This window comes from Bombina bombina, chromosome 6, assembly GCF_027579735.1.
Source record: "Bombina bombina isolate aBomBom1 chromosome 6, aBomBom1.pri, whole genome shotgun sequence".
NCBI classification, from domain to species: domain Eukaryota; kingdom Metazoa; phylum Chordata; class Amphibia; order Anura; family Bombinatoridae; genus Bombina; species Bombina bombina.
Window position 1 is genome coordinate 610,753,461 of NC_069504.1, and position 25,783 is coordinate 610,779,243.

Sequence of the window (25,783 nt, forward strand, 5' to 3'; positions counted from 1 at the left end):
TTTTTCTGCACAGATATTCGAAGTCCAGTGAGTATTTCACTTCACTATATATATATATATATATATATATATATATATATATATATATATATATATATATATATATATACAGTACATATATATATATATATATGTGTGTGTGTGTGTGTGTGTTTCTTAACTATCGGCTAGATTACGAGTTGTGCGTTAGGGTTAAAAAGCAGCGTTAAGCGGTCCAAATGCTGCTTTTTAACACCCGCTGGTATTACGAGTCTTGCAGGTACAGGTGTACCGCTCACTTTTTTGGCCAGACTCGAAAATACCGCAAATCCACTTACGTCAATTGCGTATCCTATATTTTCAATGGGACTTGCATAGCGCCGGTATTACGAGTCTGACCAAAAGTGAGTGGTAAACCCTCTCCTGTCAAGACTGGTACCACATTTAAAAGTCAGTAGTTAAGAGTTTTATACTACAACGCTGTAGCATAAAACTCTTAACTAAAGTGCTAAAAAGTACACTAACACCCATAAACTACCTATTAACCCCTAAACCGAGTCCCCCCCACATCGCAAACACTAAAATAAATATTTTAACCCCTAATCTGCCGAACTGGACATCGCAGCCAATATAATAAATATATTAACCCCTAAACCGCCACACTCCCGCATCGCAAACACTATATAAATATTACTAACCCCTAATCTGCCGGCCCTAACATCGCCACCATCTACCTACATTTATTAACCCCTAATTTGCCGCCCCCAACGTCGCCGCCACTATAATAAAGTTATTAACCCCATAAACCTAAATCTAGCCCTAACCCTAACACCCCCTAACTAAAATATAATTACAATAAATATAAATAAATAACTACAATTCACTAAATTATTCCTATTTAAAACTAAATACTTACCTATAAAATAAACCAAAAGCTAGCTACAATATAACTAATAGTTACATTGTAGCTATGTTAGGGCAAGTTTGTATTTATTTTAACTAGGTAGAATAGTTATTAAATAGTTATTAACTATTTAATAACTACCTAGTTAAAATAAAAACAAATTTACCTGTAAAATAAAACCTAACCTAAGTTACAATTACACCTAACACTACACTACAATTAAATTAATTCACTAAATTAAATACAATTAATTACAATAAAAAAAATTATGTACAAAAACCCCCCACTAAATTACAAAAAATAATAAACAAATTACAAGATTTTTAAACTAATTACACCTAATCTAATCCCCCAAACAAAATAAAAAGCCCCCCCAAAATAAAAAGCCCCACCCTACACTAAATTACAAATAGCCCTTAAAAGGGCCTTTTGCAGGGCATTGCCCCAAAGTAATCAGCTCTTTCACATGGAAAAAAAAATTACAATCCCTCCCCCCAACATTAAAACCCACCACCCACACAACCCTACTCTAAAACCCACCCAATCCCCCCTTACAAAAAACTAACCCTAACCCCCTGAAGATCACCCTACCGGGAGACGTCTTCGCCCAACCGGGCAGAAGTGGTCCTCCAGACGGGCAGAAGTCTTCATCCAACCGGGCAGAAGTGGTCCTCCACATGGGCAGAAGTCTTATCCAGATGGCATCTTCTATCTTCATCCATCCGGCGCGGAGCTGGTCCATCTTCAAGACATCCGACGCGGAGCATCCTCTTCATCCGACAGCCAACGACTGAATGAAGGTTCCTTTAAATGACGTCATCCAAGATGGCGCCCCTTCAATTCCGATTGGCTGATAGAATTCAATCAGCCAATCGGAATTAAGGTACAAAAATCCTATTGGCTGATGCAATCAGTCAATAGGATTGAACTTCAATCCTATTGGCTGATCCAATCAGCCAATAGGATTGAGCTGTCATTCTAATGGCTGTTCCAATCAGCCAATAGAATGCCAGTTCAATCCTATTGGCTGATTGCATCAGCCAATAGGATTTTTTCTACCTTAATTCCGATTGGCTGATGGAATTCTATCAGCCAATATGAATTGAAGGGACGCCATCTTGGATGACGTCATTTAATGGAACCTTCATTCAGTCGTCGGCCGTCGTTAGAAGTGGATGCTCCACGTCGGATGTCTTGAAGATGGACCCGCTCTGCGCTGGATGGATGAAGATAGAAGATGCTGTCTGGATGAAGACTTCTGGCCATCTGGAGGACCACTTCTGCCCAGTTGGATGAAGACTTCTGCCCGTCTGGAGGACCACTTCTGCCCGTTTGGGAGAAGATGTCTCCCGGTAAGGTGATCTTCAGGGGGTTAGTGTTAGGTTTTTTTAAGGGGGGATTGGGTGGGTTTTAGAGTAGGGTTGGTTGTGTGGGTGGTGGGTTTTAATGTTGGGGGGATTGTAATTTTTTTTTACAGGTAAAAGAGCTGATTACTTTGGGGCAATGCCCAGCAAAAGGCCCTTTTAAGGGCTATTTGTAATTTAGTGTATGGTAGGGCTTTTTTATTTTGGGGGGGCTTTTTTATTTTGCTAGGGGGATTAGATTAGGTGTAATTAGTAAAAAAATTTGTAATTATTTTTTTATTTTCTGTAATTTAGTGGGTTTTTTTTCGTACTTTAGAATTTTTTTTAAATTGTAATTAATTGTATTTAATTTAGGTAACTAATTTAATTATAGTGTAGTGTTAGGGGTAATTGTAACTTAGGTTAGGTATTATTTTACAGGTAAATTTGTCTTTATTTTAACTAGGTAGTTATTAAATAGTTAATAACTATTTAATAACTATTGTACCTAGTTAAAATAAATACAAAGTTGCCTGTAAAATAAAAATAGACCCTAAACTAGCTACTATGTAACTATTAGTCATATTGTAGCTATCTTATGGTTCATTTTATAGGTAAGTATTTACAGGGAGTGCAGAATTATTAGGCAAATGAGTATTTTGACCACATCATCCTCTTTATGCATGTTGTCTTACTCCAAGCTGTATAGGCTCGAAAGCCTACTACCAATTAAGCATATTAGGTGATGTGCATCTCTGTAATGAGAAGGGGTGTGGTCTAATGACATCAACACCCTATATCAGGTGTGCATAATTATTAGGCAACTTCCTTTCCTTTGGCAAAATGGGTCAAAAGAAGGACTTGACAGGCTCAGAAAAGTCAAAAATAGTGAGATATCTTGCAGAGGGATGCAGCACTCTTAAAATTGCAAAGCTTCTGAAGCGTGATCATCGAACAATCAAGCGTTTCATTCAAAATAGTCAACAGGGTCACAAGAAGCGTGTGGAAAAACCAAGGCGCAAAATAACTACCCATGAACTGAGAAAAGTCAAGCGTGCAGCTGCCAAGATGCCACTTGCCACCAGTTTGGCCATATTTCAGAGCTGCAACATCACTGCAGTGCCCAAAAGCACAAGGTGTGCAATACTCAGAGACATGGCCAAGGTAAGAAAGGCTGAAAGACGACCACCACTGAACAAGACACACAAGCTGAAACGTCAAGACTGGGCCAAGAAATATCTCAAGACTGATTTTTCTAAGGTTTTATGGACTGATGAAATGAGAGTGAGTCTTGATGGGCCAGATGGATGGGCCCATGGCTGGATTGGTAAAGGGCAGAGAGCTCCAGTCCGACTCAGATGCCAGCAAGGTGGAGGTGGAGTACTGGTTTGGGCTGGTATCATCAAAGATGAGCTTGTGGGGCCTTTTCGGGTTGAGGATGGAGTCAAGCTCAACTCCCAGTCCTACTGCCAGTTTCTGGAAGACACCTTCTTCAAGCAGTGGTACAGGAAGAAGTCTGCATCCTTCAAGAAAAACATGATTTTCATGCAGGACAATGCTCCATCACACACGTCCAAGTACTCCACAGCGTGGCTGGCAAGAAAGGGTATAAAAGAAGAAAATCTAAGGACATGGCCTCCTTGTTCACCTGATCTGAACCCCATTGAGAACCTGTGGTCCATCATCAAATGTGAGATTTACAAGGAGGGAAAACAGTACACCTCTCTGAATGTTGATGGTGAACAGATCAAAACACTGACAGAATCCATGGATGGCAGGCTTTTGAGTGTCCTTGCAAAGAAAGGTGGCTATATTGGTCACTGATTTGTTTTTGTTTTGTTTTTGAATGTCAGAAATGTATATTTGTGAATGTTGAGATGTTATATTGGTTTCACTGGTAAAAATAAATAATTGAAATGGGTATATATTTGTTTTTTGTTAAGTTGCCTAATAATTATGCACAGTAATAGTCACCTGCACACACAGATATCCCCCTAAAATAGCTATAACTAAAAACAAACTAAAAACTACTTCCAAAACTATTCAGCTTTGATATTAATGAGTTTTTTGGGTTCATTGAGAACATGGTTGTTGTTCAATAATAAAATTAATCCTCAAAAATACAACTTGCCTAATAATTCTGCACTCCCTGTAGTTTTAAATAGGAATAATATATTTAATTGTAGTAATTTTATTTATATTTATTTTAATTATATTTAAGTTAGGGGGTTAGGAATAGGGTTAGACTTAGGTTTAGAGGTTAATAACTTTATTATAGTGGCGGCGATGTTGGGGGCGGCATATTAGGGGTTAATACATGTAGGTAGGTTGCGGCGACATAGAGGGTGGCAGATTAGGGGTTAATAAATATAATGTAGGTGTCAGCGATGTTGGGGGCAGCAGATTAGGGGTTCATAAGTATAATGTAGGTGGTGGCGGTGTCCGGAGCAGCAGATTAGGGGTTAATAATATAATGCAGGTGTCGGCGATGTTGGGGGCGGCAGATTAGGGGTTAATAAGTGTAATATTAGGGGTGTTTAGACTCGGGGTTCATGTTAGGGTGTTAGGTGTAGACATAAAATGTATTTCCCCGTAGGAATCAATGGGGCTGCGTTAGGAGCTTTACGTTGCTTTTTTGCAGGTGTTAGTTTTTTTTTCAGACGGCTCTCCCCCATTGATTCCTAAGGGGAAATCATGCATGAGCACGTTCAGCCAGCTCACCGCTAACGTAAGCAGAGCTGGTATTGAGGTGAGATGTGGAGCTAAATTTTGCTCTACGCTCACTTTTTTGCAGCTAATGCCGGGTTTGTAAAAACCCATAATACCAGCGCTTTCTGAAAGTGAGCGGTGAACATAAACTGCTCGTTAGCACCGCACAGCCTCTAACGCAAAACTCGCAATCTAGGTGTATGTGTGTGTGTTTGCTTAACTATGCAAAATACAGTGAGTGAGCTCCAGCTAATAAAAACTCCAATGTTGAAACAAAAATACTAAATTTATTGGTGTAAACCCATAGGTAAAACATGAAGTAAAAAGTTAATAATAAAACGCATATATAGGTTATGGATATGGCAAATCCAAAACAAACAAAACCTACTTACAGATATGAATATTTCTGGTAATCAGATAAAGTTACAGACTAGAAATATTTATACAGAACAAGGAAAAGAAACTGCAAATGGTCATATATAAGGTAGCTGATTATGGTGGTCCGATTAAATATTGTAGCTTATAGGCTCTAGTTGGAGATTTTAACAAGATCAAAGTGATATCTTTGTGTATGTTTATAAATCTATCAAGAGTTTTTAAACGAGACCGTACTCCTGTACTGTTACTCACTTTTTGTGTTCTTAGTTGTCTGATAATATTGAGCTAATAATATTGCCTTTGTAATTTGCAATCCAAGCTGATTGGCACTTCTGCGTTATTTGGCAGAAAATAAGGTCCTTTAGGTCCTCTGTAAGAACACGGAGGTTCTTATGGGTCCGTGACCAATGCTGTGTTTATTACTTTTTTACCTTTTGGAATAGATGTCAGCCAGAAGGGGTCCGCTCCATTTTGGAGGACTACAGTTTTACCGAACTGCCAATTTTCCTTACGGTCAGTGACCGTGTATTAGTAACACCGCTCTTTTTGTCGGGTGAAGATCAGCATATGAATTTCCCTCTAAACTGCTGTTTAAAAAGCGATCCTGTTGAATTTGTCTTCGGCGGTCAGTGACCGTGTCTCTTGTTACAGACTAGAAATGTTTATACAGATACTTATACTCCGATATTAGTTTTTAGACTAAAGATGTCTTTAACGGTCAGTGACCATATCTGTAGGTTCCGTGTCTCTGATGAGTGGTATCCGTAGAGGTAGATTTAAGCAGAGGCAGAATATCCTCCATATCTGGTGAAGAAATCCCTTGTCCGGTAAAAATTGAGTGGTATTGAAAATACCTCCTTGGGAGAATTCACCTGGCACTATTCTAGGCTAGGTGCCTGTACCTGTGTGTAGATATTAGCAACATCTTGAAGTTTCCCAGAATGCAACGCATTTCAGCCTCTCAATCTTATTTAAGCATTCATTAGCTCACTTGATGGGTTGCTTTTAATGGTCATGGATTTAAATCCCAATGTTCTTCAAGACCTTTTATTTAATACTTAATCTCCTTGGTTTTAAGCTTGCAATTTATTGTATAGAAAATTTTCAGCAAAATTCACAAAGCAAGGAACAGGCTGAGAAAAGATATTGTTTCATCTGGGTTAAGTCCAAACTAAACACACACAGTCTTGCAAGTCTCTTAAGTAGGTATTTTTCAATACCACTCAACTTTTACCAGACAAGGGATTTCTACACTAGATATGGAGGCTATTCTGCCTCTGCTTAAATCTACCTCTATGGCTACCCCTCACCAGAGACACAGACCCTACAGATATGAGATTTGAGAGCGGTTAGATGTCTTCCAGGTGCTACTGCTCACAGAGATTTAAATCATATTTCAAAAATTGTTAGGGCAACTAGAAAATACAGGGAGCTAGATGTTATTGTTCACTTAGGTACAAATGTTCTGCCTAGTAATGATGTTGTTGCTGTGCAAAAGGAGTTTTTTCAACTAGGAAATTGTTTAGATCATGAGGCTGCATCTGTGTCTTTCTCTGCTGTTTTACCTGTGTTTGGACAGGAAGTAGGAAGAATGCAGCGTATAATAGAGTTAACTCTTGATTAGGCAAGTGGTGCAGTGATACCTTTACATTTTGTTTAAAAAATATATAGTAGGAAAAAAAGGGAGGGGGAGTTGCTTTGTATGTGAAAGAAAATATAAAATTAACTGAAATTATAGAAACCAATGAAAACGTAGAAAGTGTTTTGGTAACTATAGAAACTGAAGGGAAACAGGTGTTTAGAATAGAGGTAGTATATAGGCCTCCATTACAGGACGAAGCATCAGATCAACTTTTAATTAATGAAATAGCCAAAATTACAATGAAGGGCAAGGTTATAGTAATGGGAGACTTTAATATGCCTGATGTAGACTGGGAAGTACCAGTTGCTAAATCAAATAGAAGTAAGTATATTCTGGAATCTTTACAAGGGAAATCTCTTGAACAACTATCAAAAGAACCAACACATAAAGAAACTATATTAGATTTACTACATACAAACAGTGATTGAGAGGCCGAATTATCAAGCCGTCAACTATGCTGCATTCAACGGCACCAATACGCTTGCCTAACATCGACTAACATCGTGGCCACGGACCTGAATACACTCTCATTACAGGGAGTGCAGAATTATTAGGCAAGTTGTATTTTTGAGGATTAATTTTATTATTGAACAACAACCATGTTCTCAATGAACCCAAAAAACTAATTAATATCAAAGCTGAATATTTTTGGAAGTAGTTTTTAGTTTGTTTTTAGTTTTAGCTATTTTAGGGGGATATCTGTGTGTGCAGGTGACTATTACTGTGCATAATTATTAGGCAACTTAACAAAAAACAAATATATACCCATTTCAATTATTTATTTTTACCAGTGAAACCAATATAACATCTCAACATTCACAAATATACATTTCTGACATTCAAAAACAAATCAGTGACCAATATAGCCACCTTTCTTTGCAAGGACACTCAAAAGCCTGCCATCCATGGATTCTGTCAGTGTTTTGATCTGTTCACCATCAACATTGCGTGCAGCAGCAACCACAGCCTCCCAGACACTGTTCAGAGAGGTGTACTGTTTTCCCTCCTTGTAAATCTCACATTTGATGATGACCACCGGTTCTCAATGGGGTTCAGATCAGGTGAACAAGGAGGCCATGTCATTAGATTTTCTTCTTTTATGACCTTTCTTGCCAGCCACGCTGTGGAGTACTTGGGCGCGTGTGATGGAGCATTGTCCTGCATGAAAATCATGTTTTTCTTGAAGGATGCAGACTTCTTCCTGTACCACTGCTTGAAGAAGGTGTCTTCCAGAAACTGGCAGTAGGACTGGGAGTTGAGCTTGACTCCATCCTCAACCCGAAAAGGCCCCACAAGCTCATCTTTGATGATACCAGCCCAAACCAGTACTCCACCTCCACCTTGCTGGCGTCTGAGTCGGACTGGAGCTCTCTGCCCTTTACCAATCCAGCCACGGGCCCATCCATCTGGCCCATCAAGACTCACTCTCATTTCATCAGTCCATAAAACCTTAGAAAAATCAGTCTTGAGATATTTCTTGGCCCAGTCTTGACATTTCAGCTTGTGTGTCTTGTTCAGTGGTGGTCGTCTTTCAGCCTTTCTTACCTTGGCCATGTCTCTGAGTATTGCACACCTTGTGCTTTTGGGCACTCCAGTGATGTTGCAGCTCTGAAATATGGCCAAACTGGTGGCAAGTGGCATCTTGGCAGCTGCACGCTTGACTTTTCTCAGTTCATGGGCAGTTATTTTGCGCCTTGGTTTTTCCACACGCTTCTTGCGACCCTGTTGACTATTTTTAATGAAACGCTTGATTGTTCAATGATCACGCTTCAGAAGCTTTGCAATTTTAAGAGTGCTGCATCCCTCTGCAAGATATCTCACTATTTTTGACTTTTCTGAGCCTGTCAAGTCCTTCTTTTGACCCATTTTGCCAAAGGAAAGGAAGTTGCCTAATAATTATGCACACCTGATATAGGGTGTTGATGTCATTAGACCACACCCCTTCTCATTACAGAGATGCACATCACCTAATATGCTTAATTGGTAGTAGGCTTTCGAGCCTATACAGCTTGGAGTAAGACAACATGCATAAAGAGGATGATGTGGTCAAAATACTCATTTGCCTAATAATTCTGCACTCCCTGTATTTATAAAAAAAAGCTGTCAAAAATCCATGTACCAAGTACGGGGCGATGAGCAGCGGACTGTTGTTAGCTAACAGTCATCGTTCACGCTGCTATTCAGCTTTTTTCCATCTTTATTTATGCCCTGTCATTAAACACCGCCACTATACTAAAATGTTTAATCCCTATCCCGCCACTCCGGACCCCACCGGAACTAAATAAAGTTTTTAACCCTTATCCCTCTGCTCCCGGAGCCCACTGCAACTCTAATAAAGTTATTAACCCCTATCCCCCCACTCCCTGAGCCCACTGCAACTCTAATAAAGTTATTAACCCCTATCCCCCGCTCCCGGACCCCTCCTTAACTAAATAAATGTATTAACCCCTAAACCCCTGGCCTCCCATATCACTACCACTTACTAAACCGCCAGCCCCCCACATCGCCATAAACTAAATTAAGCTATTAACCCCTAAACCTAACAACCCAATAACTTTACATTAAATATTAACTCATCCCTATCTTATAATAAATTTAAACTTACCGTTAGAATTAAAATAAACTATATTAAACTATTAATTAACCTACCCTAACTATTATACTAAAATTACATTAAACTATATTAAACTATTAATTAACCTGCCCTAACTATTTTACTAAAATTACATTAAACTAACAATTAAATTAACTATATTACATATTCAAAAACCTAACCCTACTCAAGTTATTTAAATCTACAATTAAAAATTTCTAAGTTACAAAAAAATAACAAATAAGTTACACAAAATAAAAAACACTAAGTTACACAAAATAAAAAACAGTAAGTTACACATAATAAAAAAGAAATTATCAAATATTTAAACTAATTACACCTAATCAAAAAGCCCCCCAAAATTAAAAAAACCTTAGCTTACAATAAACTACCAATGGTCCTTAAAAGGGCCTTTTGCAGGGCATTGCCCCAAAGAAATCAGCTCTTTTACCTGTAAAATAAAATACAAACACCCCTCCCCAACACAAAAACAAAAGAAAACACCCCGCGCTATTAATATGTTGCCCCCAACTAATAACCAATAAACAGCAGTCTTTGTATATCAAAGCCGCCTATAGCGGTACAGTCACAATATAGTTATATGTAAAGTCTATATTGGTACTCAGATACCTCCGTTTACAGTCACTAGTCTCCGGGGTGTGTGTTCAACCAGATCCGATGACTGTTACTGACGGTTTTTCCAAAAGGCGGCCAGGTCTATTCCTGCTGTAGACTCCGTGAGGCTCTGCTCCAATGTCGGCGTCCTCGCCTGGCGTGTTCCTCTGTTGCGCCTATTGATGACGTCACAAACTCGCTGTGTGCGGCACAATCCGATGCAGCTCTGCAGATGTGGAGATCTTAAGCACTCCACCAGGAACGGCAGTATCATGGAAGAAAAAACAAAGAGCGCATCTGGATTCAAGTGTGTTTATTTAAGATAGAAGCAATTTGACACACAAATAGGATAACACTTACAAGATTCCAAATATAAAAGGCAGATAAAAAGGTGTTCAACTCAATGCTGACCGGACCAATAGCCACAAGCCCTCCAAGTGGTAGCTGGACCCCCACAGCAAACGGTTGTAACAGGTATATTCAAAATTTCACCTATACGGTGTATATTTCAACCTCAACGCGTTTCTCCCGTATAACGAACGGGCTTTCTCAAGAGGACAGGTGAGTCTAACCTGTAATGTTGTTCTATATATGGATTTAATTAACCAATCAGATTTTACCTCCATTCTAGGATAGCACACCCCTTTCTGTGTGCAATACAGGTTTAACTATTTAACTTCTAATCCACACATTAAGGGATACATAAAATTACAAGACAAAGATGACTTAAAATTGTACACAAAAATGATTATCATTACCCCTCCCCAACAGTAAAACCCACACAACCAAACCCTCCAAATAAAAACCTATCTAAAAAAACTAATCTCCCCATTGCCCTGAAAATGGCATTTAGATGGGCATTGCCCTTAAAAGGGCATTTAGCTCTTTTTCAGCCCAAAGTCCCTAACCTAAAATTAAAACCCACCCAATAAACCCTTAAAAAAAAAACTAACACTAACTACTGAAGATCCACTTACAGTTTTCGAAGACCGGACATCCATCCTCATCCAAGCGGCAGAAGTCCTCAGCGAAGCCGGCAGAAGTCTTCATCCAAGCGGGCCGAAGTCTTCATCCAAGTGAGCAGAAGTCTTCATCCAGACAGCATCTTCTATCTTCATCCATCTGACGTGGAGCGGCTCCATCTTCAAGACATCCGGCGCGGAACATCCTCTTCTTCCGACGTCTGTTGCAGAATGAAGTTTCCCTTTAAATGACGTCATCCAAGATGGCGTCTCTTACATTCCGATTGGCTGATAGAATTCTATCAGCCAATCGGAATTAAAGGGGAAAAATCCTATTGGCTGTTGCAATCAACCAATAGGATTGAGCTTTAATCCTATTGGCTGATCCAATCAGCCAATAGGATTGAGCTTGCATTCTATTGGCGGGGTCCGGGAGCTGAGGAATAGGGGTTAATAACTTTATTAGAGTTGAGGTGGGCTCCGGGAGCGGTGGGATAGGGGTTAATACATTTATTTAGTTGCGTCTGTGTTGGGGAGCGGCGGGATAGGGGTTAATATATTTATTTGCGGTGGGGTCCGGGAGCAGCGGGATAGGGGTTAATAATATTATGTAGATGGCGGAAATGTCGGGGGCGGCAGATTAGGGGTGTTTAGACTCGGGGAACTTGTTAGGGTGTTAGGTGTAAACGTAATTTGTTTTCTACCATAAAAATCAATGGGATATCTGGCAGCATCAAACATAAGCTTTTGCTGCTAGTATCTGAGGTGTCCGTGGGTGAGAACTTAGGCTCTAGTGATCAGTAAGTATGGTTTAATATGCAGGCAAAGGTCCTGTGCAACCATTGTAAAACAAAAGTTTTAGGCCCATAGTTATTAAGGTCTGGAGGACCTGATCCGACACTGCGGATCAGGTCCGCCAGACCTCACTGAATATGCTCTCAGTATTCAGCATTGCACCAGCAGCTTACAAGAGCTGCTGGTGCAACGCCGTCCCCTGCAGATTTGCGGCCAATGGGTCGCCAGCAGGGGGGTGTCAATCAACTCGATCGTACTCGGGTTGATTTCCGGCGATGTGTGTCCACCTGCTCAGAGCAGGCGGACAGGTTATGGAGCAGCGGTCTTTGTGACCGCTGCTTCATAACTGGTGTTTCTGGTGAGCCTGCAGGCTTGCCAGAAACATGGGGCATCAAGCTCCATACAGAGCTTGATACATATGCCCCTTAGACTTTAGAACTACTGATTTTTCTTACATAGGAAAATACCTAAATTAATCTCTAAAAGGGATGGCACAGATTACAGGAGTACAAGAACAGTGGTAATATTTAAAAAATTCTATTCTAGATGCAACTAAACACTGTATTAGGCTTGTTTGTAAAAGATTAAGAAAATGAAAACTAATATGGTGTTCAAGAGAAGTAGCACATGCAATTAAGACAGAAAAGACAGTCTATATAAAATTGAAACATACTGGCTCAGAAGAGGATAGGGGAAAATGAAAAACCCAACAAAGTTGACAAAGCGGTTAATCAAAAAGGCTAAAGCTGATGCAGAAGAGAAAATAGCACAATCTGTAAAAAAAACTGCGACAAAACCTCTTTTAGATCTATCAGTGAATAAAGAAAAATTAACAAAGGGATAGTAACACTGATGATATAGTGGAAGGAGATAAACAAATAGCAAACTATCTAAATAATTACTTTTGTTCAGTCTTTACAACAAATGGTAAATAATGAAATTCTACTAATGGGATGTTACTTTAAAGGGCCATAATACCCAAATGTTTAAACACTTGAAAGTGATGCAGCATAGCTGTAAAAAGCTGACTAGAAAATATCACCTGAACATCTCTATGTAAAAAAGAAAGATATTTTACCTCAAAAGTTCCTCAGTAGCCACCTCCCATTGTAAAAGATTTCTAAGCAGCATTTTAGTATGTCTGTCCTGGGACAGCTGAAAGGATGAGCCTTGTGAACTCTCATATTATTTCACCAATCAGGTAAAGGAAGCTTACTATGAAATGTCATGAGAGTTAAGTCAAATCTCATGAGATCACAGTAGGAGTTCATGACCTCAGCACTGCTGATGCTGATTGGCTGCTGCTCATTTCTTCATTTTTTTTTATTTTTACCTGCAGCTGAGAGCAGCTGAGTATAACGTTTTACACAGAACTTACTCTGCTGAGCTGAGGAAATTGTGAGGTAAAATATCTTCCTTTTTTACATAGAGATGTTCAGGTGATATTTTCCTGTCAGCTTTTTACAGTTATACTGCATTACTTTCAAGTGATTTAGCATATGAGTATTATGTCCCTTTAAATAATAATGCGGATAGTTATTTTCTTTTTAGAGGAAGAGTTTTCAAGAGCTTTATCAAAAATAAAAATAAATATGTCTGTGGGTCCAGATAATTCTAAGAGAATTTTGGTCCATGATAGCTACTCCATAAGCTGATTTATGTAATCATTCACTTTGGTTAACAGGAGTTGTTCCAAAAGACTAGACAATTGTCAATGTAGTCCCTCATTATAAAAATGGTATTAGGGACAATTCTGCAAACTATAGGCCAGTCAGTTTGACTTTAATTGCAGGGAAATTAATGGAAACTTGTGTCTTACCTTCAGACAATCAACTTAGAAGACAAAGGAAAGTATGATTTCACTGCTGGAAGATCATGTCAGACTAATGTAATTGATTTCTTTGACCATATAACTAAATTAATAGACCAGAGATGAGCTGTCGATGTTGCATATCTAGACTTTAACAAAGCATTTGACACTGTCCCACACAACAAACTCATTCACAAAATGTATTGCATTGGAGTAGATGCCAAGATTGTTAAATGGGTAGAATGCTGACATAAGGATAGAAGGCAGAGGATTTAAATTAATAGAGTACACTCAAATGAGGGGTCAGTTACTAGTGGTATTCCCCAAGGGTTAGTTCTTGAGCCTGTTTTGTTTAACCACTTAAAGACAGAGGACGTACAGGGTACGTCCTAAAAAAAGGCAGTTAACACCTGAGGACGTACCCTGTGCGTCCTCGACGTGGAAAGCAGCTGTAAGCGATCCTGCTCGCTTCCAGCTGATTTCCGGTTAATGCAGTGATGCCTCGATATCGAGGCATCCTGCAATAACCATTTTTAGCCATCCGATGCAGAGAGAGCCACTCTGTGGCCCTCTCTGCACCGGACATTAACGGCTAAGTTCGTTGGTGGGTGGGAGCCGGTGTGGGAGGCGGGTGGCGGCCATTGATGGCCCTTGTGATGCGGAGGGGGGCGGGATCATGGGCGGGGATGGCCGGGGGCATGCACAGGCATGCACACGTGCACAGGGCGGCGGGGCGGGCGTGTGCATGGGGAGGGAGTGGGTGGGAACTGCTACACTACAGAAATATTTTAGTTAGAAGTGGGGAAAAAGGGCGGATTTTATTTAATTTAGAAAGATCGGTTTGGCTGGTGGGGTGTTGGTATGTGGGGGGGAAGCTACACTACAGAAAAAAATGAAATCAAAATAATAAAACCATTTTTGCAAACTGGGTACTGGCAGACAGCTGCCAGTACCCAAGATGGCCCCCAATAAGGCAGAGGGGGAAGGTTAGAGAGCTGTTTTGAGGGGGATCCGGGAGGTTGGGGGCTAAGGGGGAATCCTACATAGCAGAATATGTAAATATGCTAAAAAAATTAATAAATATTCAAAGATACCTTTTATTTTAGTACTGGCAGACTTTCTGCCAGTACTTAAGATGGCGGGGACAATTGTGGGGTGGGGGAGGGAAGGGAGCTGTTTGGGAGGGATCAGGGGGTGTGATGTGTCAGGTGGGAGGCTGATCTCTACACTAAAGCTAAAATTAACCCTGTAAGCTCCCTACGAACTACCTAATTAACCCCTTCACTGCTACCCATAATACACGTGTGATGCACAGCGGCATTTAGCAGCCTTCTAATTACCAAAAAGCGACGCCAAAGCCATACATGTATGCTATTTCTAAAGAAAGGGGATCCCAGAGAAGCATTTACAACCATTTGTGCCATAATTGCACAAGCTGTTTGTAAATAATTTCAGTGAGAAACCTAAAATTGTGAAAAATGTAACGTTTTTTTTAATTTGATCGCATTTGGCGGTGAAATGGTGGCATGAAATATACCAAAATGGGCCTAGATCAATACTTGGGGTTGTCTACTACACTACACTACAGCTAAAATTAACCCTAGAAGCTCCCTACATACTCCCTAATTAACCCATTCACTGCTGGGCCTAATACACATGTGGTGCGCAGTGGCATTTAGCAGCCTTCTAATTACCAAAAAGCAACGCCAAAGCTATACATGTCTGCTATTTCTAAAGAAAGGGGATCCCAGAGAAACATTTACAACCATTTATGCCATAATTGCATAAGTTGTTTGTAAATAAGTTCAGTGAGAAACCTAAAGTTTGTGAAAAAAATTGTGAGAAAGTGAACAATTTTTTTTATTTGATCGCATTTGGCGGTGAAATGGTGGCATGAAATATGCCCAAATGGGTCTAGATCAATACTTTGGGATGTCTTCTAAAAAAAAATATATACATGTCAATGGCTATTCAGGGATTCCTGAAAGATATCAGTGTTCCAATGTAACTAGCGCTAATTTTGAAAAAAAAGTGGTTTGGAAATAGCAAAGTGCTACTTGTGTTTATTGCCCTATAACTTGCAAAAAAAGCAAAGAACATGTAAACATTGGGTATTTCTAAACTCAGGACACAATTTAGAAACTATTTAGCATGGGTATTTTTTGGTGGTTGTAGATGTGTAACATATTTTGGGGGTCAAAGTTAGAAAAAGTGTGTTTATTTCAATTTTTTCATCATATTTTGTATTTTTTTTATAGCAAATTATAAGATATGATGAAAATAATGGTATATTTTGAAAGTCCATTTAATGGCAAGAAAAACTGTATATAATATGTGTGGGTACAGTAAATGAGTAAGAGGAAAATTACAGATAAACACAAACACCGCAAAATGTAAAAATAGCCTTGGTCCCAAACGGACAAAAAATGGAAAAGTGCTGTGGTCATTAAGGGGTTAACATGTTCATACGTGATATTGGAAGTGGGCTTCAGGGGAAGGTTTGCTTGTATGCTGATGATACAAATAATTGTAACAGAGTTTATGTTCCAGGAGGGAACAGTGACCCTTTGAGTGCTAAGCACTTTCCCACCTGGGTGCTAAGCAGTTCTAAGTTTTTTTAAATTTTTTTCAATGTTTTTATTTTAACTTATTTTTTTCCGGATCCCCAAGACTTAAACTGTTGGAAAGGTTAGGCGATTACCTTTCAAACGGTGGGTCTTGCGGGTCTGTAGCTGCTTAGATGCCTGAGATACATGCTTCTAAGCAGCATGCCCCCTATTCCTATACTTAACATTTCTATACTTTAAATTTTAAATAAAGTTGCACGGTGATTTCATCACGTCATTGCGCATGACTTACCCGCACATAACGTGAAGCCCCAGCGATGCCTGTCACTATACAGGCCCAGGGTAGAAGCGGGTGGGAGCCCCTAGATCTCCCTCAAGGTGGGAGAGTGATAGCGACGGCTCTGAGCCGTCCTTAGCACCTGAGCTCTGCAATGGCTCAGAGCCGTCTTTAGCACTGAAAGGGTTAATAAGTGGGATCTGAAATGTAATATTACCAAGAGCAAAATGATGCATAAAGGATCCAAAAACCCAAAGGCCAATTATACTCTTGATGGTACATTACTGACTGTAACTAAAGAGGAACAGGACTTGGGAATTATTAGTTCAGATTATTTAAAATTTGGTAAACAATGCAGCAGTGCCACCAGTAAGGCCAGTTGAATAATTGGTTGCATTGGGAGAGGTATTAGTAGCAGAAATAGCAAGGTTCTTATGCTAGATCATTAGTTAGGCCACATCTGGAATACTGTGTACAGTTCTGAAGACCATGGCCTCCATATATTAAGTAGCAAATGCTGTTTTGGAGGCTGTAAGATCGCTGTACACCACCTTTTAGGTGTCGGATTGAAATCATCCCGATCTGATGCGATCGTGATGATTGACACCCCCTGCTAGTGGCCTATTGGCTGCCAGTTAGCAGGGGGCAGCATTGCGCAAGCATTTCACCAGAAATGCTTGTGCAATGATAAATGCGGACAGCGTATGCTGTCTGCCTTTAGCAATGTCACTATAGCGAATCATGTCCACTCGACAAATAATAAATTAACCCCCATATCTTCAGAAAGATATAAATAAACTAGAAATTGTCCAAAGGAGGGCTACTAAAATGGTACACAGGGCTACTAAAATGGTACACAAACAAAAACTCTATGACCTTGATATGTATAGTTTAGGGGAGAATAGGGAAATAGGTGACATGATAGAAACCTTCAAATATATGAAGGGACTTAATAAAGTGGAAACTGAAAACATTTATCACAGAAATATGCTATAACAAGGGTCACAATCTTAAATTAGAGGGTAGCCAATTCAGAAAAAATGTAAGGAAACATTTTTTACAGAAATGGTGGTGGATTCATGGAATAAACTTCCAATTGAGGTGCTAAACACAAAGACTGAAAAATAATTCAAGAATGCCTGGGACATGCATAAGGCTAGTCTAAGAAAAAAGTTACATTTAATATGGGTAGACTTGATGGGCCTTTTTGGTTCTTATCTAACATCAAATTTTATGTTTCTATATATATATATATATATATATATATATATATATATATATATATATATATATATATATATATAAATACTTATAACATATCCGCCTATGTAAAAGGGATACTAAACCTAATATTTTTTATTTCCTGATTCTGATAGAGCATGCAATTATAAGCAACTTTCTAATTTACTCCTCATCAATTTTTCTTCGTTCTCTTGTTATCTTCATTTAAAAAGCAGGAATGAAAGCTTTAGGAACTGGCCCCTTTTAGGTTCAGCACCTGGGTATTTTTTATTAGCTAGTGTTATTATAAGTGCAACTGTACTTTTAAATTTATTTTTAATGGGGTTTTTTTTATAACTTTTTAGTCAAGTGTAACAGTTAACTATAGCTCTAAAGTTGTGATATCCCAATGGGCGTTAAATTCAACCTGTAATATGTAAGCCACTGCAAAGAACAGCAATAAACTCCTTTTCGCTTGCGTGCCACTGTTAGTGGTCCACTTGTAATCTAGCCAAAAAATATTTTATCAAGTAACAAAAAACAACATTGTAATATATATTTATTTTTAGTTTTGACTCCTTTCACTGTAAAATACCTCTAAAATGTATTTGGTCCTCTCCCTCTAGAAAGGCTGGAATGTCTCCATACATTTACCTTATCTTGCAACATTCTACACAGTGATTGCTCAACTCAGAGTTAATGTACATCAGTCCCTTACAACCACAGCAAATTAGATCAGAACAGAACCTTGAAAGTTGTTTTAACAAAATGACTGTGTTAAATGGTTTTAAAAGATTTATTTTACATTGCAATGCTTAATTGTTGATATATTTGGAGTATGCTGAAATGTGTTTTATATCCACTGTGAAAATTGCTGAAAACCAGTTGAGCACCATGTCATATATTACATTCTGTTTCACAATATACTATATATTATATCAGATTTGTTAGGCAACGAAGATTACACCTGGAGCTATAAAATATGCAGACAAATTAAAGTCAATTTTCTACAGACATATGTGTTGGGAGGGTTAACAAGTAACACAGCTCAATGCACTGTGATTTAGTCCCAACCCACCATGGCAGCAATCACATGTCTAGAAAACATGAAAATAGAATAATTTGTTCCTTTGGTAACTGGTTATAAAGAAACTTAGAGGCAGAGGTAAACCAATCTCTTCTAGTCATGCACAGAAAATAACCATAGGAAAGTTTTAAGTGACTGAGCACAAGCATTTTTGAAGAGGGACTTATGGTCAGATACAAGTGAAGACAGTGGGGCTTGGTATAACACAACATTATTGATGGTGCCCTATGTTGCAACTGCTATCCCATAGGTGAAGTCTGAGGTTGACATCTTTCACCATATGACAATACACAACACCAGAAGCAACAGGAAAGATAACAGGCTTGCAAATTACCCTGCCTTTCTCTATTGTTACCTGTTTCTGTGTGTCTTACAAAGCACCCCTCTCTTTCTCTATTGCTATCTATTTCTGTGTGTCTTACAAAGCACCCATCTCTTTCTCTATTGCTAACTGTTTCTGTGTGTCTTACAGAGTAACCCTCTCTTTCTCTATTGTTACCTGTTTCTGTGTGTCTTACATAGTAACCCTATCTTTCTCTATTGTTACCTGTTTCTGTGTGTCTTACAAAGTACCCCTCTCTTTCTCTATTGCTACCTGTTTCTGTGTGTCTTACAACATAACCCTCTTTTTCTCTATTGTTACTTGTTTCTGTGTGTCTTACAAAGCACCCATCTCTTTCTCTATTGCTAACTGTTTCTGTGTGTCTTACATAGTAACCCTCTATTTCTCTATTGTTACCTGTTTCTGTGTGTCTTACAAAGCACCCCTCTCTTTCTCTATTGCTATCTATTTCTGTGTGTCTTACAAAGCACCCATCTCTTTCTCTATTGCTAACTGTTTCTGTGTGTCTTACATAGTAACCCTATCTTTCTCTATTGTTACCTGTTTCTGTGTGTCTTACATAGTAACCCTATCTTTCTCTATTGTTACCTGTTTCTGTGTGTCTTACAAAGTACCCCTCTCTTTCTCTATTGCTACCTGTTTCTGTGTGTCTTACAAAGTAACCCTCTTTTTCTCTATTGTTACTTGTTTCTGTGTGTCTTACAAAGCACCCATCTCTTTCTCTATTGCTAACTGTTTCTGTGTCTTACATAGTAACCCTCTATTTCTTTATTGTTACCTGTTTCTGTGTGTCTTACAAAGTACCCCTCTCTTTCTCTATTGTTACCTGTTTCTGTGTGTCTTACAAAGTACCCCTCTCTTTCTCTATTGCTACCTGTTTCTGTGTGTCTTACAAAGTAACCCTCTTTTTCTCTATTGTTACCTGTTTCTGTGTGTCTTTTAAAGTACCCCTCTCTTTCTCTATTGTTACCTGTTTCTGTATGTCTTACAAAGTACCCCTCTCTTTCTCTATTGCTACCTGTTTCTGTGTGTCTTACAAAGTAACCCTCTTTTTCTCTATTGTTACCTGTTTCTGTGTGTCTTTTAAAGCACCCCTCTCTTTCTCTATTGTTACCGGTTTCTGTGTGTCTTACAAAGTACCCCTCTCTTTCTCTATTGCTATCTTTTTCTGTGTGTCTTACAAAGTACCCCCCTCTCTCTCTATTATTACCTGTTTCTGTGTGTCTTACAAAGTACCTCTCTCCTTCTCTATTGCTATCTATTTCTGTGTAAGAAAGTACCCCTCTCTGTCTCTATTAATACCTGTTTCTGTGTGTCTTACAATGTACCCTCTCTTTCTCTATTGCTATCTATTTCTGTGTGTCTTACAAAGTACCCCTCTCTGTCTCTATTATTACTTGTTTCTGTGTGTCTTACAAAGTACCCCTCTCTTTCTCTATTGCTACCTGTTTCTGTGTGTCTTACAAAGTAACCCTCTTTTTCTCTATTGTTACTTGTTTCTGTGTGTCTTACAAAGCACCCATCTCTTTCTCTATTGCTAACTGACTCTGTGTGTCTTACATAGTAACCCTCTATTTCTTTATTGTTACCTGTTTCTGTGTGTCTTACAAAGTACCCCTCTCTTTCTCTATTGTTACCTGTTTCTGTATGTCTTACAAAGTACCCCTCTCTTTCTCTATTGCTACCTGTTTCTGTGTGTCTTACAAAGTAACCCTCTTTTTCTCTATTGTTACCTGTTTCTGTGTGTCTTTTAAAGTACCCCTCTCTTTCTCTATTGTTACCGGTTTCTGTGTGTCTTACAAAGTACCTCTCTCTTTCTCTATTGCTATCTTTTTCTGTGTGTCTAACAAAGTACCCCTCTCTCTCTCTATTATTACCTGTTTCTGTGTGTCTTACAAAGTACCTCTCTCCTTCTCTATTGCTATCTATTTCTGTGTAAGAAAGTATCCCTCTCTGTCTCTATTAATACCTGTTTCTGTGTGTCTTACAATGTACCCTCTCTTTCTCTATTGCTATCTATTTCTGTGTGTCTTACAAAGTACCCCTCTCTGTCTCTATTATTACTTGTTTCTGTGTGTCTTACAAAGTACCTTTCTCCTTCTCTATTGCTATCTATTTCTGTGTGTCTTACAAAGTACCCCTCTCTCTATTGATATCTATTTCTGTGTGTCTTACAAATACCCCTCTCTGTCTCTATTATTACCTGTTTCTGTATGTCTTACAAAGTACCCCTCTCTTTCTCTATTGTTACCTGTTTCTCTGTGTGTCTTAAAAAGCACCCCTATCTCTATTGCTATCTATTTCTGTGTGTCTTACAAAGTACCCCTCTCTTTCTCTATTGTTACCTGTTTCTGTGTGTCTTACAAAGCACCCATCTCTTTCTCTATTGCTAACTGTTTCTGTGTGTCTTACATAGTAACCCTCTATTTCTTTATTGTTACCTGTTTCTGTGTGTCTTACAAAGTACCCCTCTCTTTCTCTATTGTTACCTGTTTCTGTATGTCTTACAAAGTACCCCTCTCTTTCTCTATTGCTACCTGTTTCTGTGTGTCTTACAAAGTAACCCTCTTTTTCTCTATTGTTACCTGTTTCTGTGTGTCTTTTAAAGTACCCCTCTCTTTCTCTACTGTTACCGGTTTCTGTGTGTCTTACAAAGTACCCCTCTCTTTCTCTATTGCTATCTTTTTCTGTGTGTCTTACAAAGTACCCCCCTCTCTCTCTATTATTACCTGTTTCTGTGTGTCTTACAAAGTACCTCTCTCCTTCTCTATTGCTATCTATTTCTGTGTAAGAAAGTACCCCTCTCTGTATCTATTAATACCTGTTTCTGTGTGTCTTACAATGTACCCTCTCTTTCTCTATTGCTATCTATTTCTGTGTGTCTTACAAAGTACCCCTCTCTGTCTCTATTATTACTTGTTTCTGTGTGTCTTACAAAGTACCTTTCTCCTTCTCTATTGCTATCTATTTCTGTGTGTCTTACAAAGTACCCCTCTCTGACTCTATTAATACCTGTTTCTGTGTGTCTTACAATGTACCCCTCTCTCTATTGATATCTATTTCTGTGTGTCTTACAAATACCCCTCTCTGTCTCTATTATTACCGGTTTCTGTATGTCTTACAAAGTACCCCTCTCTTTCTCTATTGTTACCTGTTTCTCTGTGTGTCTTACAAAGCACCCCTATCTCTATTGCTATCTATTTCTGTGTGTCTTACAAAGTACCCCTCTCTTTCTCTATTATTACCTGTTTCTGTGTGTCTTACAAAGTACCCCTCTCTTTCTCTATTGTTACCTGTTTCTGTGTGTCTTACAAAGTACCTCTCTCCTTCTCTATTGCTATCTATTTCTGTGTAAGAAAGTACCCCTCTCTGTCTCTATTAATACCTGTTTCTGTGTGTCTTACAAAGTACCTTTCTCCTTCTCTATTGCTATCTATTTCTGTGTGTCTTACAAAGTACCCCTCTCTGACTCTATTAATACCTGTTTCTGTGTGTCTTACAATGTACCCCTCTCTCTATTGATATCTATTTCTGTGTGTCTTACAAATACCCCTCTCTGTCTCTATTATTACCTGTTTCTGAATGTCTTACAAAGTACCCCTCTCTTTCTCTATTGTTACCTGTTTCTCTGTGTGTCTTACAAAGCACCCCTATCTCTATTGCTATCTATTTCTGTGTGTCTTACAAAGTACCCCTCTCTTTCTCTATTGTTACCTGTTTCTGTGTGTCTTACAAAGCACCCATCTCTTTCTCTATTGCTAACTGTTTCTGTGTGTCTTACATAGTAACCCTCTATTTCTTTATTGTTACCTGTTTCTGTGTGTCTTACAAAGTACCCCTCTCTTTCTCTATTGTTACCTGTTTCTGTATGTCTTACAAAGTACCCCTCTCTTTCTCTATTGCTACCTGTTTCTGTGTGTCTTACAAAGTAACCCTCTTTTTCTCTATTGTTACCTGTTTCTGTGTGTCTTTTAAAGTACCCCTCTCTTTCTCTATTGTTACCGGTTTCTGTGTGTCTTACAAAGTACCCCTCTCTTTCTCTATTGCTATCTTTTTCTGTGTGTCTTACAAAGTACCCCCCTCTCTCTCTATTATTACCTGTTTCTGTGTGTCTTACAAAGTACCTCTCTCCTTCTCTATTGCTATCTATTTCTGTGTAAGAAAGTACCCCTCTCTGTCTCTATTAATACCTGTTTCTGTGTGTCTTACAATGTACCCTCTCTTTCTCTATTGCTATCTATTTCTGTGTGTCTTACAAAGTACCCCTCTCTGTCTCTATTATTACTTGTTTCTGTGTGTCTTACAAAGTACCTTTCTCCTTCTCTATTGCTATCTATTTCTGTGTGTCTTACAAAGTACCCCTCTCTGACTCTATTAATACCTGTTTATGTGTGTCTTACAATGTACCCCTCTCTCTATTGATATCTATTTCTGTGTGTCTTACAAATACCCCTCTCTGTCTCTATTATTACCTGTTTCTGTATGTCTTACAAAGTACCCCTCTCTTTCTCTATTTTTACCTGTTTCTCTGTGTGTCTTACAAAGCACCCCTATCTCTATTGCTATCTATTTCTGTGTGTCTTACAAAGTACCCCTCTCTTTCTCTATTGTTACCTGTTTCTGTGTGTCTTACAAAGTACCCCTCTCTTTCTCTATTGTTACCTGTTTCTGTGTGTCTTACAAAGTACCCCTCTCTTTCTCTATGGCTATCTATCTCTGTGTGTCTTACAAAGTACCCCTCTCTTTCGTTATTGTTACCTGTTTCTGTGTGTCTTACAAAGTACCCCTCTCTTTCGCTATTGTTACCGGTTTCTGTGTGTCTTACAAAGTACCCCTCTTTTTCTCTATTATTACCTAATTCTGTGTGTCTTATAAAGTAGCCCTCTCTTTCTCTATTGCTATCTATTTATGTGTGTCTTACAAAGTACACCTCTCTGTCTCTATTATTACCTGTTTCTGTGTGTCTTACAAAGTACCCCTCTCTTTCTCTATTGCTATCTATTTCTGTGTGTCTTACAAGTACCCCTCTCTGTCTCTATTATTACCTGTTTCTGTGTGTCTTACAAAGTACCCCTCTCTTTCTCTATTGATACCTGCTTCTGTGTGTCTTACAAAGCACCACTCTCTGTCTCTATTATTACCTGTTTCTGTGTGTCTTACAAAGTACCCCTCTCTTTCTCTATTGTTATCTATTTCTGTGTGTCTTACAAAGTACCACTCTCTTTCTCTATCGTTACCTGTTTCTGTGTGTCTTACAAAGTACCCCTCTCTTTCTCTATTGTTACCTGTTTCTGTGTGTCTTACAAAGTACCCCTCTTTCTCTATTATTACCCGTTTATGTGTGTCTTCCAAAGTACCCCTCTCTGTATTATTACCTGCTTCTATGAGTCTTTGAAAGTACCCCCTCTTTCTCTATTGTTACCTGTTTCTGTGTGTCTTACAAAGTACCCCTCTCTTTCTCTATTGTTACCTGTTTCTGTGTGTCTTACAAAGTACCCCTCTCTGTCTCTATTGTTACCTGTTTCTGTGTGTCTTACAAAGTACCATTCACTGTCTCTATTGTTACCTGTTTCTGTTTGTCTTACAAAGTACCCCTCTTTCTCTATTATTACCCGTTTATGTGTGTCTTCCAAAGTACCCCTCTCTCAATTATTACCTGCTTCTGTGTGTCTTTGAAAGTACCCCTCTCTTTCTCTATTGTTACCTGTTTCTGTGTTTCTTACAAAGTACCCCTCTCTTTCTCTATTGTTACCTGTTTCTGTGTGTCTTACAAAGTACCCATCTTTTTCTCTATTGCTATCTGTTTCTGTGTGTCTTACAAACTACCCTTCTCTTCCTCTATTATTACCTGTTTCTGTTATGTCTGCTATCCTATAGGTGAAGTCTGAGGGTGAAATCTGTTACCATATGACAACACACAACACCAGAAGCAACAGGACAGATTGTTACCTGCTTCTGTGTGTCTTAAAAAGTACCCATGTTTTTCTCTATTGCTATCTGCTTCTGTGTGCCTTACAAAGTACCCCTCTCTTTCTCTATTGCTACCTGTTTCTTTTCTCGATTGTTACCTGTTTCTGTGTGTCTTACAAAGTACCCATCTCTTTCTCTATTGTTACGTGTTTCTGTGTGTCTTACAAAGTACCCCTCTCTTTCTCTATAATTACCTGTTTCTTTTCTCGATTGTTACCTGTTTCTGTGTGTCTTACAAAGTACCCATCTCTTTCTCTATTGTTACATGTTTCTGTGTCTCTTACAAAGTACCCCTCTCTCTATGGCTATCTGTTTCTGTGTGTCTTACAAAGTAACCCTCTCTTTCTCTAGTGATACCTGTATCTGTGTGTTTTACAAAGTACCCCTCTCTTTCTCTATTGTTACCTGTTTCTGTGTGTCTTACAATGTACCCCTCTCTTTCTTTAGTGATACCTGTTTCTGTGTGTCTTACAAAGTACCCCTCTCTTTCTCTATTGTTACTTTTTTATGCGTGTTTTACAAAGTGACACAGCTTCCATTTGGGGTGGAGCAAGTAGGAGGTGTTGGTTCTTGCATGTGCAGGGAGCA